The sequence below is a fragment of the Mytilus edulis genome, chromosome 5 (assembly GCF_963676685.1).
Source record: "Mytilus edulis chromosome 5, xbMytEdul2.2, whole genome shotgun sequence".
NCBI classification, from domain to species: Eukaryota; Metazoa; Mollusca; class Bivalvia; order Mytilida; family Mytilidae; genus Mytilus; species Mytilus edulis.
The window spans coordinates 13256969-13277767 of NC_092348.1; the positions used below are offsets into that span (position 1 = coordinate 13256969).

The 20799-nt window shown below is 32.5% G+C and overlaps 1 protein-coding gene across 9 annotated transcripts in view; it reads left to right on the top strand.

Annotated features, from left to right (window-relative positions):
- The window catches only part of LOC139523011 (protein CBFA2T1-like), a 102385-nt gene that overhangs the window by 16852 nt on the left and 64734 nt on the right, over nt 1-20799 (top strand). For 6 of the 9 annotated variants that reach the window (XM_071316738.1, XM_071316735.1, XM_071316729.1 and 3 more), the window contains one exon: nt 11226-11269. The gene's annotated coding sequence lies outside the window, so the exon portion shown is untranslated. Of the gene's footprint in view, nt 1-8308; nt 8360-9721; nt 9883-11225; nt 11270-20799 lie in introns of those variants that run through there. The other 3 variants (XM_071316730.1, XM_071316739.1, XM_071316741.1) reach the window with 2 other exon arrangements.

A 20799-nucleotide genomic window follows, 5' to 3' on the forward strand; every position in this document is an offset into this window, starting at 1 on the left:
TATATCAAATGAGTACTCTATTGCTTTAAATACATGATATATTATATATTAAGGCATTTTAAAAGTATTTTTTTGCAATATTTAAATTTTAAAAGCCCCAAATGTTGATAGTTGAAATTTCTCAATTTTAACGTCTAAATTTAACACGCAAAGTTGAATATAGAGTTGATCATATTGTCTATAATATATATCCTATTGCTATGAAACTTTGTAAGCAGTCTTATAATATATTAAGCTTTAGTCATACCAAGTTTAATTAGGATTGGTAAACTTTTTCTATCCTATTAGGTCCGAGTACACAGTTATCGTCCTTTGATTTTCGTTGTCCACGAATATAGTCCTTAGTGTAGACAGTGTGTTACTTGTCAATTTTTGTTATACCCCTTCCAAATTTATTTCTCCATGTTTTATGCCTCATATAGCAAGTTGGGGGGTGAAATGACGCTGTAAAAAAATTTGAGTCATAAATATTAATGTAAAGTAGTGATAAGGTCCAGCTGAAAAAGGTCAAAAATTAGCACTTCGGAAGCTGTCAAAAAATTTCAAGACCCCCATAACATAAAATTGTCCATATTTTGAGTTAGAGTTGATGAAGTTTTCTATAATTTTGATATAATTTGTCCCAAAAGTAGTACAACACACTGTAAAAATATTATTGAGAAAGCGCAGGTGGGATTTTTTAAATTTTCATTTATTGTCTAAAAGAAATGCACTACGAAATAACTGTGTACTCGGACCAAATAAGATAAACAACAAATACAACTAAATAACATATACAACAACAAATACAACTAAATAAGATATACACCAACTGCAACTAAATAACATATACAACAACAAATACAACTAAATAACATATACAACAACAAATACAACTAAATAACATATACAACAAATACAACTAAATAACATATACAACAACAAATACAACTAAATAACATATACAACAACTGCAACTAAATAAGGTATACAACAACTGCAACTAAATAACATATACAACAAATACAACTAAATAACATATACAACAAATACAACTAAATAACATATACAACAACTACAACTAAATAAGATATACAACAAATACAACTAAATAACATATACAACAAATTCAACTAAATAACATATACAACAACTGCAACTAAATAACATATACAACAAATACAACTAAATAACATATACAACAAATACAACTAAATAACATACAACAACAAATACAACTAAATAAGATATACAACAACCAACTAAATAAGATACAACAAATACAACTAAATAAGATAAACAACAAATACAACTAAATAACATACACAACAACAAATACAACTAAATAACATATACAACAACTACAACTAAATAACATATACAACAACAAATACAACAAAATAAGATATACAACAAATACAACTAAATAACATATACAACAACTACAACTAAATAACATATACAACAACAAATACAACTAAATAAGGTATACAACAAATACAACTAAATAACAAATACAACAACTGCAACTAAATAACATATACAACAACAAATACAACTAAATAACATATACAACTAAATAAGATATACAACAAATACAACTAAATAACATATACAACAAATTCAACTAAATAACATATACAACAACAAATACAACTAAATAACATATACAACAACAAATACAATTAAATAACATATACAACAACTGCAACTTAATAAGGTATACAACAAATACAACTAAATAACATATGCAACAAATACAACTAAATAACATACAACAACAAATACAACTAAATAACATATACAACAACAAATACAATTAAATAACATATACAACAACTGCAACTTAATAAGGTATACAACAACTGCAACTAAATAACATATACAACAAATACAACTAAATAACATATACAACAACAAATACAACTAAATAACATATACAACAACAAATACAACTAAATAACATATACAACAAATACAACTAAATAACATATACAACAACAAATACAACTAAATAACATATACAACAAATACAACTAAATAACATATACAACAACTACAACTAAATAAGGTATACAACAACTGCAACTAAATAAGATATACAACAAATACAACTAAATAAGATATACAACAAATACAACTAAATAACATATACAACAACTACAACTAAATAAGGTATACAACAACTGCAACTAAATAAGATATACAACAAATACAACTAAATAACATATACAACAACTACAACTAAATAACATATACAACAACTGCAACTAAATAAGATATACAACAAATACAACTAAATAACATATACAACAAATACAACTAAATAACATATACAACAACTACAACTAAATAACATATACAACAACTAAATAAGATATACAACAAATACAACTAAATAACATATACAACAACTACAACTAAATAACATATACAACAAATACAACTAAATAACATATACAACAACTACAACTAGATAAGATATACAACAAATACAACTAAATAACATATACAACAAATACAACTAAATAACATATACAACAAATACAACTAAATAACATATACAACAACAAATACAACTAAATAACATATACAACAACTACAACTAAATAACATATACAACAAATACAACTAAATAAGATATACAACAAATACAACTAAATAACATATACAACAAATACAACTAAATAACATATACAACAACAAATACAACTAAATAACATATACAACAACTACAACTAAATAACATATACAACAACTACAACTAGATAAGATATACAACAAATACAACTAAATAACATATACAACAAATACAACTAAATAACATATACAACAACAAATACAACTAAATAGCATATACAACAACAAATACAATTAAATAACATATACAACAACTGCAACTAAATAAGGTATACAACAAATACAACTAAATAACATGCAACAAATACAACTAAATAACATGCAACAAATACAACTAAATAACATATACAACAACAAATACAATTAAATAAGGTATACAACAACTACAACTAAATAACATATACAACAAATACAACTAAATAACATATACAACAACTACAACTAAATAACATATACAACAACTACAACTAAATAACATATACAACAACTACAACTAAATAACATATACAACAACAAATACAACTAAATAACATATACAACAACAAATACAATTAAATAACATATACAACAACTGCAACTAAATAACATATACAACAACAAATACAACTAAATAACATATACAACAAATACAACTAAATAACATATACAACAACAAATACAACTAAATAACATATACAACAAATACAACTAAATAACATATACAACAACTACAACTAAATAAGGTATACAACAAATACAACTAAATAACATATACAACAAATACAACTAAATAACATATACAACAACTACAACTAGATAAGATATACAACAAATACAACTAAATAACATATACAACAAATACAACTAAATAACATATACAACAACTACAACTAAATAACATATACAGCAAATACAACTAAATAACATATACAACAACAAATACAACTAAATAACATATACAACAACAAATACAACTAAATAACATATACAACAACTACAACTAAATAACATATACAACAACAAATACAACTAAATAAGATATACAACAAATACAACTAAATAACATATACAACAACAAATACAACTAAATAACATATACAACAACAAATACAATTAAATAACATATACAACAACTGCAACTAAATAAGGTATACAACAAATACAACTAAATAATATGCAACAAATACAACTAAATAACATGCAACAAATACAACTAAATAACATATACAACAACAAATACAACTAAATAAGGTATACAACAACTACAACTAAATAACATGCAACAAATACAACTAAATAACATGCAACAAATACAACTAAATAACATGCAACAAATACAACTAAATAACATATACAACAACAAATACAACTAAATAAGGTATACAACAACTACAACTAAATAACATGCAACAAATACAACTAAATAACATGCAACAAATACAACTAAATAACATGCAACAAATACAACTAGATAACATACAACAACAAATACAACTAAATAAGGTATACAACAAATACAACTAAATAACATACAACAACAAATACAACTAAATAACATATACAACAACAAATACAACTAAATAACATGCAACAAATACAACTAAATAACATATACAACAACAAATACAACTAAATAAGGTATACAACAAATACAACTAAATAACATATACAACAACTGCAACTAAATAACTTATACAACAACAAATACAACTAAATAAGATATACAACAACAAATACAACTAAATAACATATACAACAACTACAACTAAATAAGGTATACAACAACTGCAACTAAATAACATATACAACAACAAATACAACTAGATAACATATACAACAACAAATACAACTAAATAAGATATACAACAACAAATACAACTAAATAACATATACAACAACTACAACTAAATAAGGTATACAACAACTGCAACTAAATAACATATACAACAACAAATACAACTAGATAACATATACAACAACAAATACAACTAAATAAGATATACAACAACAAATACAACTAAATAACATATACAACAACAAATACAACTAAATAACATATACAACAACAACTGCAACTAAATAAGATATACAACAAATACAACTAAATAACATATACAACAAATACAACTAAATAACATATACAACAAATACAACTAGATAAGATATACAACCAAGTATAGGTGAAAATAAAGGTCTAAATAGCATATTTCAGTGAGCAATTCAAGCAATGGGAGCCTCTTGTTCAATTCCTTTAACACAAATAATGCTATAAATGTGATTCTATTAAAAAAAACTGAAACCAGCAGACAGAGAAATGCCTTATTGAAGTCAGTGTTGTCAATGAAATGGCTGTTATGACTGCAAATATATGTTACAGTTAAATGAGTTTGTCTAGAGATTGTGATATAGAAAGAAACCTTGGGACTCCCCAACAGACTCTATCTTTAGTGAAATACAATATAAGTTATCTCCCTTTGATTGAACACAATTTTTTTTTCTCAACTTAGTTTGTTAAAGTTTTAAAATGATGCACTAAGGAAGGATTTCAGGGGGTATTTAAGTTATTTTTGATACTATTAGAAAACGTAATAATTAACATTTTATGAATTTCTTGCCCTACAGTGCTTTTCATCAAAAATATTTCTTTTTCTTTCTGTATTTCAGCCCAAAAAAGTATGGTAACATTTTTTTCTCAATTTTTTTTTAAAAGCTATCTTTTTATATTTTATTTCAAAATTCTGTCATTTGGTCTCTTTCCATAGACACATGCTTTTACCCTGTGCCATGCTAACAAAAAGTAAATATTTTACCACTTGTAGCTTCAGAAAATGAGTGATGAGCTTTATACTTTGTTATGTACTTGGCATAAGCAGGTCATAAACTATATATTGGCAAAGTATGAAAAATTTCTGTCATTTTTCTTCATACCACTATACATTCTGTCTGTAGTGAGACCTTCTACCACATGCACTTTTGTTTATTTGTTCACCCTTTTACCATATGTGAGACATTCTATCACATGTAGTCTTGTTTGTTTTATTAATTTTTTTTTGACAATTTAGCATAACTGACTGTTGATTGATACAAAAGTTTTATTTTTCTGTATTTTCTGATACAAACAATGGCTTAAAGTTTCTTGTCATAGATTTTGTCTTTCAATCATTGACAGCATGAGCATCACATGTAGTTGAAAGATTGCAGAACCTGACTTACTTAAATTCAATGTTTTTATTCAGGTTTTTTACTTCAAGTACTTTTCATTTCAATTAACTTTTCTTTAACTTGGTATTTAGTAACGTTCCCTTGATTTAAAAACAAATGTGTCTTATGATGTTTAAGTGTGGGTTTACTTATTTGATCTGTTTAACAAGAACTACTTATATAATGATAAGACAATTGTATTTGTAGTTTCATAAACAATGCTGCATTTCTTTCTTGGAATTTGTTAAAACATCCAGTCATAAATCACTATTTTGGCATTTTTAATAGTTTATAATTCAGGTTTCTGACTCCTTTTAAATATCAGAAAGAACTTGAGATTTTGAGAATTAAAAATTGCTAGAATCATTCTGACACAAACTTAATTTTATTCATTTTAATTTTTATGTTTTGAAGTGTTGTAGCCATTTGCATTCTAACACATGAACTGTAAATTCTGAAAGTCTTTTGATGATTTTTTTAGTACTTTGAAAAGTTGCAGCAGAATAGGTTTCTCAAAAATGAAATAAAATTGCATCTTAATTTTGATAATACATGTAACATTGATTAACTACAGCATTGCCTGAAATTGCAATATTTTTTGTTTATTAGAAAGTGGACACAAACATTTCTGAATTTACATTGTTATAGTTGAAAGATCACAACTACAAATATTCCCATTTTTAAGACAACATTCCTCTTTCAATATTTTAGTTGAAAGTATTTATTGGAAGACAATATAAATTCAATTGAAAAATGTACTGTGTGACCTTATTTACCCAGAAAATCTCAATACAGAGGAGTAGTAATCAAATAAACAAACTTGTGGCAGGGCCTTCTGGTTTTTGTTAGATGATTTATAGCTATACAAAGAGATTTAAGATTTATATTTATAAATATTATTAATATTTACTGTAGCCATTTTCCCCAATCGCCATGAGATTCACATATCTGGATAACATCACTGGTCGTGATTATATAAGCAGTCGGAGACCATGTTTTCAAACATTATAAGATGGTTACTGGAATACACATCCCAGATGCCCCCTTGAGCTACCACACTTAATCTAATCAAGCCACCTGTTCACCATCAAAGGGAGGCAATTAATTCACATTGGAAACATATGCTGGAAAAAAATTAGATTAACTATTCATTTTTTGATAAATTTTATTAATTTTGACAAGGATAAAGATGAAGTACATTTGCAAATAGAATAGAAATTCTCAAAATTTGGCAGTTTTCAAAAAATTTCTCTGCGAAGATGTTTTCCAGATATGCATGGATTCTATCATAGAAGCTAAACAAATACCTCTTTAATAAATAATTCCTAGCTCTGGATCAATATTTATGTTGAATTGTGTTAAATGTGTAATGAATTGTAAGGTAAATATCAACTGAAGGATAAATATTTTTATAAGCATGATATAAAGAAAAGGCAAAAAATGTAAATTTACATATATATAAAAAAATATAGAAAGCTAGAAAATTGAAGTTATTCATATTTTCAGTTATAGACACAAACTAGAAAACAAAGCAAATTTTTACTGTCTTTAAAAAACCACTTTGATTGAAATGACCCAAATTGCTTCACTTATCACATCTTTTTTATGCACAAAAAAAAAAGTGTAAAAAAACATTTTTTATTGGGATTATGAATTTACACATATGCTCATAAAAATAAATACAGAAAAACGTTCTTAAGTTACTAATTGTCTGGGATGTCTTATTTTTGGAAATTTATAGTTCAAACGACTCAAGTATGACAGGTTTGCCTATATGTTTTATGTATAAGAGCTCATATTTCTATACACTTTATTAACTATTATGTACTTTTGTATGATAATTAAAACCTTTTGAAAAGTTCAAAATGTCACATGTACAGATATGCACCAACTAGACAGGAACATAACAACACAAACAAGATAAAATCTATCTAGAGGTCAGAATAGGTACTGAGACAACTAAGAAAAGTGTTTTTGATGGTGTCATATAAGCTGTATTGCTTTGGAAATAAAGTATTAAATATAATGATTTGTAAGTTTTCCTGAAAATGCATGAAACATTTGCCACTGGACTTGAAGCAACTAACAATGAATCAAATCTAAAGCCTGGACAAGTTTTATTTAGGTAAGAACTATTAAGTTGGTGTACTGTATCACTAGCCTGCCAACACTGAGGTTGTAAGGCTGAACCGTGTGTGAGATTCTAGTCCTGTTAGTTTTCCAACCAAGGGGGATTAGTTCTCTCAGTGCACTCTGACTTCCTTCACCAGTAAAACTGAATGTCAGGAAGTAGCAGAATAGTGCTGAGAGTGGTGCTAAACACCAAACAATCAATCAACCCAATCTAAAGTGTTGAGGGACCTACAGGGAATATATTTTTGAGAGTCACTTTGACTTATTTGGAATGATTATTTAATGAGAACCTTTTTTTTTTTTAGGAAATTTCTAATTTACTAAGTAACCAGCTGTTCCTTATATTGGTATTTAGATACATTCAAGGGAATTTATTGTAATCTTAGCAGGCCATTGTGACAGCTTGAATGACATTTTTCAGTTGGAGGTAGGGTAGATTTACAAATGTTTATGTTACATTCCATGCATTAAGTTTTATTTCTCTTCAGCACAATGTCCCACGTCTTATTTTGTTGTATCGTTTGAGCTTTAATGGGTCAGCAACCACTTTAAAACAACTTATGAAATATTTCAGTTACCTGGTAATGTGAGGACAACTATTGTGGATCCAATTATTTTTGCAGGTACCAATTTTCTAAATTAAGAAAAAAATAATTTTGTGATTTTGTTATAGTTAGCTGCTTTAAAGCCTATATAGCCATAGAAAATTTGTCATTCGTTGGAATATTTAAATTCTTGGTTCACCTGTACCCAAGAGATCCATGAAAATTGGTATCCAACAAATAATAATGGTATCCTGATTCCACAGTTTATTTGGTATATATATAGACTAGCTGCAAGGTATACATGTCCATCAATTTGGTTACTCTTGACCTCATGCCATGGCTCAGTTATCAATCTTAAGCTTAAATCATCATGTCTTATTGAAAGGTACTATAAGCAATACATTTGGTTTATGGAATGATTGTAAGGTGTTCATATCAGTCTCGCAATGATGATCTGACAGTGACCTCATTTTCATGGTTCACTGGTTAATCTTTAGTTTGTTGAGTATATCCATTTCTCAACTGTATCTGGAGTATTGTATATTATAATGTGCATGTGTCTGTAGGATTCATTTGACTTTGACAACATTTTCATGGTCTCATTTTTTTTCAAATTACAATAATAAGATGATGTGGTATTATTGCCAATGAGATATCTCAACTATAGGTCACCATACAATGAGCAAAACCCATGACACATAGAAAGGTCACTTTCGCAGATATTTTATTAAGGCAAAAGGACAGCTGTATTTTTTGTATGACATGATTGTGTTGAGGACATGTCTGTCTGGCAGGGTTCATCTGAACCTGACCTCATTTTCAAGGATCATTGATTCTTGATGATGTCAATTTTCTTTTAAACTAGTAGCAAGACATTGATATTAAAGACTTCCAACAGGAAATTAAGTCATAATAAGTACAGTAGGACCAGTAATTCTGCCTTAGCAATTCTTTTCATATTAATGATATTTATGTCAAGTTTTTTGTTGACTACAAATGGAAATAATTGTCCGTTATAAAGAAAAATCCTTTTTTATGTTAAATGCAATGAACCCAAGGACTTTTGAAGCAGTTTGTGTAATAACAATAATGAAATATTCAATTGCAAAAACACAGTGTGGCATATTGATTCTAATGCTACAAAGAAATATAAGTAAAATATCTCTATAGATTAGTCAATATTATAAAACATATGCTGTTTAAACGATCTGAAAAATATATTTGCTACATCTGTGTTTAAAGTCCAATATAGTTTTATCACAAGCACGATAATGATTGTTTTTGGGGACAGCTGACGGGCTAAGTTACTTATACCATCTGTCGAGCAAGATCAGCAGATGGAGTACAGATTACATTAGTTGATCTAGTATAATACTGCTTGAAATTTATATTTGTATTGATTTAAGTAAGTAAAAATTTAATTTATGGATACCAGCAAAAATCTGTTTCCCCAGTGCATTGTTTACGCCACGTACTGTGTGTAACATATTGTCTGTTTGATTTTTTATTTATTTCAGCATCAAAATAAATTATTACTAACACCATAAATCTAAATTATTTTATTTGTAATTATTAGGAAAATTGGTTTGGGTCTGCATAGACCCTATAATACCACTATTTCTTGTAAAATTGATTTTCTTTTGTTGCAATGCAAAGTAAGAAATTGTAATTTTTGAAGGACTACATTTCATATACTCAGAGACTCAATTAAAGATCACAGCATCTGTCACATTTATATTTACTTTTTATTTGACGTTCTAATATTTGTCATTGAGTTAAGAATATGTCAGTTACAAAGTATAAAAAATATGAAACTCAATGGCAAATTCAAAAAGGTGAAAAACTTAAAAAAATCAAACTCTTAACAAGCAACAGAACAATTGAAAAACAACTGCGATATTCCTGACTTGGGACAGGACTTTTTTTTAAAGAAAAAATGATAGGTTAAACCTGGTTCATAGCTAGCTAAAGCTCCCACATGTATGGCAGTTTTTTTATAATGCTGAAAAAGATCAGGAATTGTAAAACATCAGAAGGACCACACCAACAACCAACACTTAGAAAATAAAAGAGATTTGAGAGTTAGTCAAGTTTAGATTGAGGTAGTGATTAGTGAACAGCATCAGTGTTTGTAGAGATTTGCAATATCACTGTAAGTGGTGTATCCAGAACTTTTTGTAAGGGGGGGGCCTGCTCTAGTCACGCTTCAGTGATTCCCTATATAATCAACCAAATTTTTCCCACAAAATGGGGGCCCAGGCCACACATCCCCCTGGATCTGCCTATGACTGTTATCCAAAAATAATAGCACAACATTTATAGTACCCGCACATTCTATTATAAAAAAATCTTTTCTAATAGCACTATAATGGAGAACACTTTGTGTTATATTCATAAAATTAAAGAGCAAAATACTTTCTACATTTTGTAATTGAAAGCATCATTTGATTGTAACTCCACACTGTAGGTAAAGAGACCAATATATGTTACTATTGACTGTCATTACTTTTTTATGTCCTTTCATTGTGGTCTTATTGTTTACGTTCTTTGTCTGTGTTGTATTTGAAAATTAATGAAAATTTACTTCTGAACATTTTAAAATGCTTAAGATTAGAAAGTTTCAAATTGGGAAACCCACATTTATGGCATGCATGTTGAATAATATGATACTATTAGGATTTTGTGTAATATACTATTAGGATTTTGTGTAATATTTTAATATTTCATGTAGTTTATTCTGTTTTATAGACTGAAGTAAAGAAAAGAGAGAAAAGAAAAAGACTTTGGAAATCGTAAGTACTCGTAATATATAAAAAGTCAGGCTATTCAGATAATTTTCTACTACAAATGTACCAGTAATTTAATAGTCTGAAAGCCAATGGTCTCATGAAGCTACATTCTATTGTAAAACAAATTTAAGACATGAAACCTGTCATTTGAGTTGGTTTTAGCCGTCTTACTGCACAGTTTACCATATCACAAGTCTGCCCTCTTCCTGTTAATTCAGTGTTAAGGTCTAGGTCATACTAGTAGGTCTAATGTACTGCATACATTAGAATGTCAGTTTGTCAATGCCCATGTCCTGTAATTATGCAGGGTCTGGTTTTTCTCTTGACTATTTGTGTCATCTGCACACTGGATCCATTGGATGTTGGACGTGTGCTGATTGATGGTTTGGTCTTGGATGCATGTTTTTCTGTTAGTTGTTGGCTATTGGCTGGCTGTTGGTGGCTTCCAGTGCTCTGGGATTGTGCTTGGTGTCTTTGGTTGTTTGGGTGTGCAAGTCCCTTGCAACGCTCTGTGTGTTATCATTTGTTATCATTTTGGTTATTTAAAGATTTCTCTTGTAACAAATGTCCCTTTGGAAGAACAATATTTTTGATCAATTACTTAGTTTACAATTGACAAAAGCTAGGTTAAATAACAACTTATTTTTCCTAACGTGTTACAATATCCTGAAAAATCTATAAGAAAAGCTAATTTTGCTAACCAGAAATTATAAAATTATATGGCGTTTTAATATGTTCCTGCATGAACACTATGACACACAAACAATCAAAGCTGCACTGCTTTTTATAGGACCGCAAAAATTGAAAATTTTTTGGTCGTATATTGGTATCACTTTGGCGTCGTTGTCTGCGTCGGCGGCGGCGTCGTCGTTGTCCAAATACTTTAAATTTTCGCACTATAACTTTAGTTTAAGTAAATAGAAATCTATGAAATTTTGACACAAGGTTTATGATCATAAAAGGAAGGTTGGGTTCGATTTTGGGAGTTTTGGTCCCAACAGTTTAGGAATAAGGGGCCCAAAGAGTCCAAAATTGAACTTTGTTTGATTTCATCAAAAATTGAATAATTGAGGTTCTTTGATATGCCGAATCTAACTGTGTATGTAGATTCTTAATTTTTGGTTCCGTTTTCAAATTGGTCTACATTAAAGTCCAAAGGGTCCAAAATTAAACTAAGTTTGATTTTAACAAAAATTGAATTCTTGGGCTTTTTTGATATGCTGAATCTAAACATGTACTTAGATTTTTGATTATGGGCCCAGTTTTCAAGTTGGTTCAAATCAGAATCCAAAATTATTATATTAAGTATTGTGCAATAGCAAGAAATTTTCAATTGCACAGTATTCAGCAATAGCAAGAAATCTTCAGTTGCACAGTATTGTGCAATAGCAAGAAATTTTCAATTGCACAGTATTGTGCAATTGCAAGAAATCTTCAATTGCACAGTATTGTGCAATATCAAATATTTTCAATTGCACAGTATTGTGCAATAGCAAGAAATATCTAATTGCACAATATTGTGCAATAGCAAGACATTTTCAATTGGAGTTATCTTTCTTTGTCCAGAATAGTAGTTGAGTCAACTTAAATCATTGTTTTATACAATATACAATGTATATTCACTTTTACTACCAACTGATAAATTACAACAATTTTTACCATTCAGTGATAAAAAAAATAAGCACTTTATTTTACATTTTAATATTTTATGATGTATTTAAATGAGTAGTTATTGTTGCAAACTCCATTAGAAATTTGAATTGAGATCAGTTTTGGAAAAAGGGAAAGGGGGATGTGAAAAAAAATGGGGGGAAGGGGGGGGGGTTAAATTTTTCTCATTTCAGATTTCATAAATAAAAAGAAAATTTCTTCAAACATTTTTTTGAGAGGATTAATATTCAATAGTATAGTGAATTGCTCAAAGGCAAAAAAAATATTTTAAGTTCATTAGACCACATTCATTCTGTGTCAGAAACCTATGCTGTGTCAACTATTTAATCATAATCCAAATTTAGAGCTGAATCCAGCTTGAATGTTGTGTCCATACTTGCCCCAACCATTCAGGGTTCAACCTCTGCGGTCGTATAAAGCTGTGCCCTGCAGAGCATCTGGTTATAATATATATAATTATAGAAGAAAAGGCTAAAGCCCATGTGGGATTTTTTTCGTTTTCTAAGGGAAAGCTTAGAGTAATCCTACTGAAATTTGAACTTTACATGTAATTATATATAATTTATTTCTAATACACCTATAAATGGAATAAATGCTAAATTAAAAGGATCAAAATAAAACAATCGTGAGTAAAACCATTTGTTTCAGTCTAATTGACATATAAGTCAGTATACTTGCTTAGGTTCAAAACCTCTTTTATTATTTATAGTAAGTTATCCTAAAATGGGAAGCAATTACTCAATGGCCTTAAGCTTACAGAGAACAAAAGATACAAGAAAAATTTGCCTGAGGAATGGGGAAATATTGTATGGTTTTGTTTGTCCTATATTTCGGGAGGTCAGTCGGGAAACATATGGCAAGGCCTGACTCATAGATATATGTTTTGTTGTTGGTTTAATGTAATAAACATTGGATATATTGACGTAGAAACGAAATGTTACATGTATTTTTGTGACACATGTGCCAGATCAATCTTAGAATCAATGTTCGGCTTTGTTTAAAGTGACCACATATGGCTTCATTACTTCAATCAAAACTCTCATATTAAGTGATTGTTAGGGAGGGCTTGACTAGGGTAATTTTGTAAAAAATAATATTACATATTCATTGATGGCTTTCTTCTTTATGTATGATTGATCCTAATAAATTTGTACCAAAAAAATGTATAGATATATATATATATACAGAGGAAGACAAATTCAATTCTGAATTGAATATCATCACTTTACAATGATCATCCAAAATAAATGTTTTGATCTCCTTTCCCTTTTCTCCTACATGTATGCTAACTATAGGCTATTTCAAAGAAAGACTTATTTCATCAAAAAATCCTATGTTATCTATATTTGGTGTTATTTATATGTAGCTATTTGGATAAACATACATGAATGTCAGAATTCGTGATGGACACTGGTTTGATGGTCAAAACTTTTCCCCTTTACAAGACATTATGACTCTTTCTTGAACATTTGGAATATGACAGTTGTTTTCAATTCATTTGATGTGTTTCGGTTTTTGATTTGCTATTTGCTAAGGAACTTTTCATTTTGAATTTTTCGTGCGATTTGATATTTTTGTGTGTAATTATTATTGACACCCCTTTCGTCAGGCCTAAATTAAAATATTGTTTGTTTGCCCTTTTCCGACCCTATGTTTTGAAACAGGGTAGGTAGGTAGGTAAAATATTTTATTTTTTTCCCCAAAAAAATAACTTGGCTCGGTATATTATTTGTCATGGGTAGGCAGGTAGGTATAATATTTTATTTTATAGATACAAACTCTGCAAAATGTTATTTGTGTCCGTTTTGTTTTTGCAAATAAGTTTTCTGGGACTATTAGTTTAAAAAAAATATCACGTAGAATGTGAAGCTAATTCATATGCACTACTATTTTGTTTTCAAATATAAAAAAAATAGAGCTGTGCCGCATATCTTCAACACGTTTATATGCCTGGAACTTTGAAGAGTTTGGAAATCAGTTTGAACTTGCACTTTTATTCTGTACTACGTACCTTGTATGCTTACCTTAAGATTTTCTGTAAAAGATAACTTTGTACTGATAAGATATATCCGGGCAGACATACATTACTAGTAGAAAAAGTCCCTAGAGTGTTAAAAACATCGTGTGTGCCTTTGTTTCCAATAAAAATGCCACAAGACTTTAAAAAACTCTGACAATTGTCACGTATTTTACATCGCATTCATAAATGATCTGTATGGACAACTTGGCGATTTTACTGCCAGATATTCTCCACTTTACAGGGTTTTGTCACTTTTGGTTCATGTCAGATATAAATAATGTTGTGCCGATATGGTACAAATAAGTAAAGTGTGTATGTAATAAACAGAATACCTTTAATATCTGTAAATATCTGTATATCTGATGAATCAGTAGACAGCAATATAATAATACATGTGGTTAATACAGTAAACGGAAGTCGAAGAGAATCCTCGTGACGTCAGTCGTCCAGAGGTATTGCTTGGCATACTGTAAGATATGGACTGGTTCTTCTGTGTATACATAAGCGGCACCACATCCGTCCCCTTCATGTAGAATCAGTCACATATTTAAACTAAAAAATAAACCTAAAAACAAGATAAAATACAGCCAAGAATTTAACGCTAGTTCATAACTCTCTGATGTTGCGGGTAATAGTTAGAGATGCAAATTAAAACACTCTGTATAAAATATTCAGTTTCTGTATAAAATATTGAGTTGAAGAAACTCAAAGTCATCCATATATCAAAAGAAACGCATATACATATATCGGAACCGTCCTGGTACTGATAAAACTATTTACATAATCCATCAAAAACTCTATTATTGAAAAATTGCTAACGAGGCCTAGGGCCCCAGCTAGCTGGCTCTTGTCTTAACTTTGGGATACCGTAGAATCGGAGGGCATTATCATTAGCCATCCAGTTTAAAATGTTCAACGGAATGTTTCTGCGCTGACTCACTGCCAAAGCAACATCTATCAAGTTCCAGGGATGGTTCACCTCACAACATGACCTTGGCGAAAGAAACGGGGCATCGGACTCGAGGATTAACTGATGTGGTAAGATCCTTGAGATCGCATCACTGTTTGTGTTCGTGTCCTTTAGAAACTTGCCCGTGATTCCAAACACAACATTAGGAAGGCTTTGCCATTCTCTCAATTCCTCAATACTACCATCAAAGCAATGGCGATGATAGTGCAATTCAGCAAAACCACTGCGAATGATGGCCAATACACGGGCTGCAGCATCACCACTACCTTTATCACGACAGTGCAAGATGACAGGCAACTGTCGACGTTGTGCGATCTGCAGCATCTCCAACAAGGCTTTTTCCTGACAGTCCCACATTCGCTGTTGACATTGCTGTGGAGTGTGACATCGCTTGCATCCACACCTGGATGTGAAGTCAAGGCCTATTTCGCCGACTGCTACGCACTTGTAGTTTCCCAACAGGTGGTCCAAGTCCTCAAGTTGCTTGTGACTTACTCCTTTGGCAGCAATATGGGGATGTATTCCGAATGATACATACACTGACTTTGCAGCTCCAACTTGTACTGACCAGCTGTCCCAATGTTCTGGGAATACATAGTTGGCAATTCCGTAGTAAAAGGTGTTGTTATGCTCAGCCGGAGATATTCGTGAGCTCATATGTAAAAATGTGTTAAAATGTAGTCTCTTGAGGATTAAGTCTAAATGAAAATGACTGTCTACAAAGACAAATGGCTCTAGAAGTACTGGTACAGTGTCCACAATCCATGCACCCTCGTAAGTAACAAATTTATCACAGGATAACAGAGACTGTTGTTGAGCAGGTCCTACTCTGCGTAATAGGCTAGTCATAATCTCCCAGTTGGTCAGACTGATGACATGGTTGGGAGGGTTAGCACTGATGTGCGACAGGCGGTCAGGACTATAGTTCTGTGCATAGAACACCAGTAGCTGTTGCTCTTGGTCACTGAAACCACTGGTGACGGTTTCATGTAATTGCCGGTCAAGTACATACTGTAACAAGCCTTCGAGATCTGTTAAGCCAAACCACGATTTAACAAGGTGAAGAGAGCCACTCACCAACTGGCACCACAAATGAAGGTGTTCTTCATCAAAGAAACAACCAATCCTATGTTCCTCTGTGTGTCTCCTGGCTAGAGAAGATGCCTGGATTTCCTGCTCACAGCAATCCCAACAGGCAGTAGCACCCGACCAAAACCATGGAAGGTGTCTCTTGAGGACATGACGGCGTGTCTTTTCCCTTGACACCATCCCACATATTGGACACTGTCGTAATCTGTTTTTCGAGACTGCTACCGCACCGCTTCTCTCCTCATCGATCTCACTATGGTATATACCAATACTAGTATCTACACCAACACTGCTGTGTGTCTCAACAGGGCCTAAGGCCCCAGAAGCTACACCAGCAGTCTGGTAATCTGGACCTACTTCTTCAGCTGGACCTACTTCTTCATCTGGACATACGTCTTCATCTGGCCCTACTTCATCTATAACCATTAGATCTGCCACGTCAAGATCGGTACAATCGGATTTACTTTCATGCCACTCGCTGTGTGGACTCAGTGACAACACATCTTGGTCTGAACGAGACCCCTCTTCCATCCTAGAATGAGAGGAAATCAAAACATAACATGATTAGAAATACAATAGCGAAAATTATGCACATTTATTACTAAGTACGAACACGCAAAAATAAATATATACATATATACATATGAAATTATCCCACACAATATCTATTACGTTTGGTATCGTAGTGGGCATCTGATTGGCCTACCATACCTTGATGTGTGCTCAGAAGACAGAGAGGCCGAGGGCCTCTTCTCGTCATCTGTGCTGCTGAGTTCGGCATCTACAATGTCCCCATTGAAACCGTTATCTGAACTTGAAATTTCCCCCAGGTCTAAATTTTGAGGTTCATCAATGCTATTACTAGTAGCATCTAAAGCGGTAACTGTATCACACTGGGGCCCCTGTTCCAGTTCTTGTGTCAACGCAGTATGGGTATAGGACGGGTCACCTAATGACTGGGGTAAAACAACACTATCAAAAGTGGGCTGATTTGCTTCGAACATGCCCTGAACATTAAAGTCAACACCATAGGGTATTGTATCATCAAGATCATCCCAGCTCTCATCCATTTCACTTTCAGCTTGGAATAACGCATGCCTTAGTCTTTTGATCCAGGTCGGGATATCCCTGTCGTTACAAAGTTTCAACTTGTCATGGTGCACTACTGAGTCTCCCTTTCTTCCTCGGATAGTGTACAATGGGGGTCTACTAGACACGACAAGAAACGGTCCACACCATGGTGATTTAAGCTTCCTGCTCTGCCCGACTTTTGTAGTTGAGTCTGCCTTGTACACCAAATCGCCTGGTTGATATTTATGTTCAACAACTCTTAGGTCATAATCCCGCTTTTGTCTTAGTTGCGAGGTGTGAAGACTGTGCCTTGCAAATTCGTGAATCTTTTGCATCCTACCGACTAAATGTTTTACCCAAACGTTGGGGGTCATTCTGTTCTGACCGTACTGTGGCATGCCGAGGAGAAGATGAACAGGTTGGATAGTCTCTCTACCCAACATCATTTGATTCGGCGTAAATCCAGTTTGCCTATTCACCATTGAGTGCATTGCCATAGATAAGAAAGGCAAGTCTCTGTCCCAGTTACGACAATTTTTCTCAATAAAACATCTAATCATGGCCAATACAATGGTATTGTACCTCTCTACCTGGCCATTTGATGAGGGATGATACGGGGTTGTTCTGGTTTTGGCAATTTCCAAGGCATCACATAGTGTTTTAAATAAGTCACTGTCAAAGTTTCGTCCTTGGTCAGTGTGGATTTCCAAGGGACACCCAAATGTCACCACGAAATGCACAATAAATTTCTCAGCAATCAACTTCGCTGTCTGTTCAGGTAATGCAGCCATCTCTACCCATTTTGTGAACTGATCCACCATCATCAAAACATAATTATTGCCGCTATTACTTGTATTGAAAGGCCCGAGAATATCGAGATGTACTCTCTCCATCGGATACCCAGCGTGGAACTGCCCAAGTGGTGCTCTAGGTTGCACATGTGCCTTTTTATTTTGACTACAGGTGGCGCAAGTACTAACATAATCGTCACAATCTTTGCGCATGTTATACCACAGGAAAGCCTGCTTCAACTTATCAAGCGTTTTTTTCTGACCCAAGTGTCCTGATGTTTTGGTGTCATGACAATTTTTAAGCACTTCTCCTTTTAATTCTGATGGAACAACTAAACAAAGACCTTGGCGTGTTGGACAACCTATGAATTTGTAGTATAGAACATGGTTAAACATGACAAAGCAAGGTCTACACAACCAAAGCGACCTAGTTGCCCTACTTTGCAAACGTAGTTCAGCCTGTGTTGGCTCGACGTCTTCCTCCATCCATTTTAATATTGGAGCCAAATCAGGGTCTTCTTGCTGAAATATCTTTAACTGTTCAGGTGGGTATTCAGGTGCCCAGTTGCTACATGGGTTGCCATCAGTATATGGTAAAGTATCGTCTAAATTTGGTGATGGATCTGAGTGACAATCCCCTGCCAGAGCCGTGGGCTCTTGGTCAGTGGACATGTCCTTGTCATTTTCAGCGACTACTGAAACAGTGCGTACTGATGCTATCACTGACTTAGTAGCCAATGGAATCACGTCGTCTACGTCATTTCCGAATCTGCTCCACTGTTCGTGAGCTCGTAGGCAATATTTACAACCATGACATGGCAGTGTTGTGGGATCAAATCCTGCCCGATAGCAATCACATTCAGGAACATCGTCTGGGATGCGACTTAGACCATCAGCGTTACAATGCTTCTTTCCTGGACGATGGATGATCTCCATGTCAAATGATGACAATTCTTCCAACCATCGCGCTAGTTGTCCTTCAATATGCTTGAAACGCATCAGCCATACCAAACTGTTATGATCAGTGCGTAAAATAAAACGTCTACCAAGTAAGTAGTGACGGAAATGCCGACAAAACTTTACAACGGCCAGTAACTCTTTCCTTGTTGTACAATAACGACGCTGAGGCTTTAAGAGAACATGGCTTGCAAAGCATATAACCCTTTCTTCACCATTTTGTAATTGTGATAAAACTGCACCTATGGTGGTGTCAGATGCATCGGTATCTAATATGAATTTATCATTGGCATTAGGATATGTCAAGCAAGGTGCACTTATTAACGCCGTTTTTGACTGTTGGAACGCCTTTTCGTGACACTGTTGCCATTCAACTTCTCCTGTTTGGTGAGCAAGGTCGTATAGACATGCAGTCATTTCTGCATAGTTGTGCAGGTGATCCCGGTGGTAATTGACAAACCCTAGGTATGACATGAGTTCTTTCTTTGACTTGGGAGTTGGCCACTTTTTCACTGCTTCTATCTTAGAAGGAGAAACGGAGATGCCATTAGCACTCACCAGTTTTCCTAAAAACTCAACTTCGGGCTGAAACAGTTGGCATTTCTTCGGTTTCAGCTTCAGGGTATATTGTCTAAATCTTTCAAATGCAGCCCTCAAATTAATGAGACCATCCTCGAAGTTGCGACCGAGAACCACGACATCATCAAGATAAACTAACACCTGTGTCCAAGTAAGTCCTCTTAAAACGAGTTGCATGGCCCGCTGAAATGTTGCTGGAGCGTTACAAAGGCCCATTCCCATTCTGGTGTGCTCGAACAACCCATATCTTGTAATGAATGCTGTTTTCTTTCGGTCTTCTGGCTCAAGCTCAATCTGATAATAGCCACTGGCAAGGTCCAATGTACAGAACGTGGTGGTGCCTTGGAGTGAGTCCAAGCAATCCTCAATAATAGGAATAGGGAAG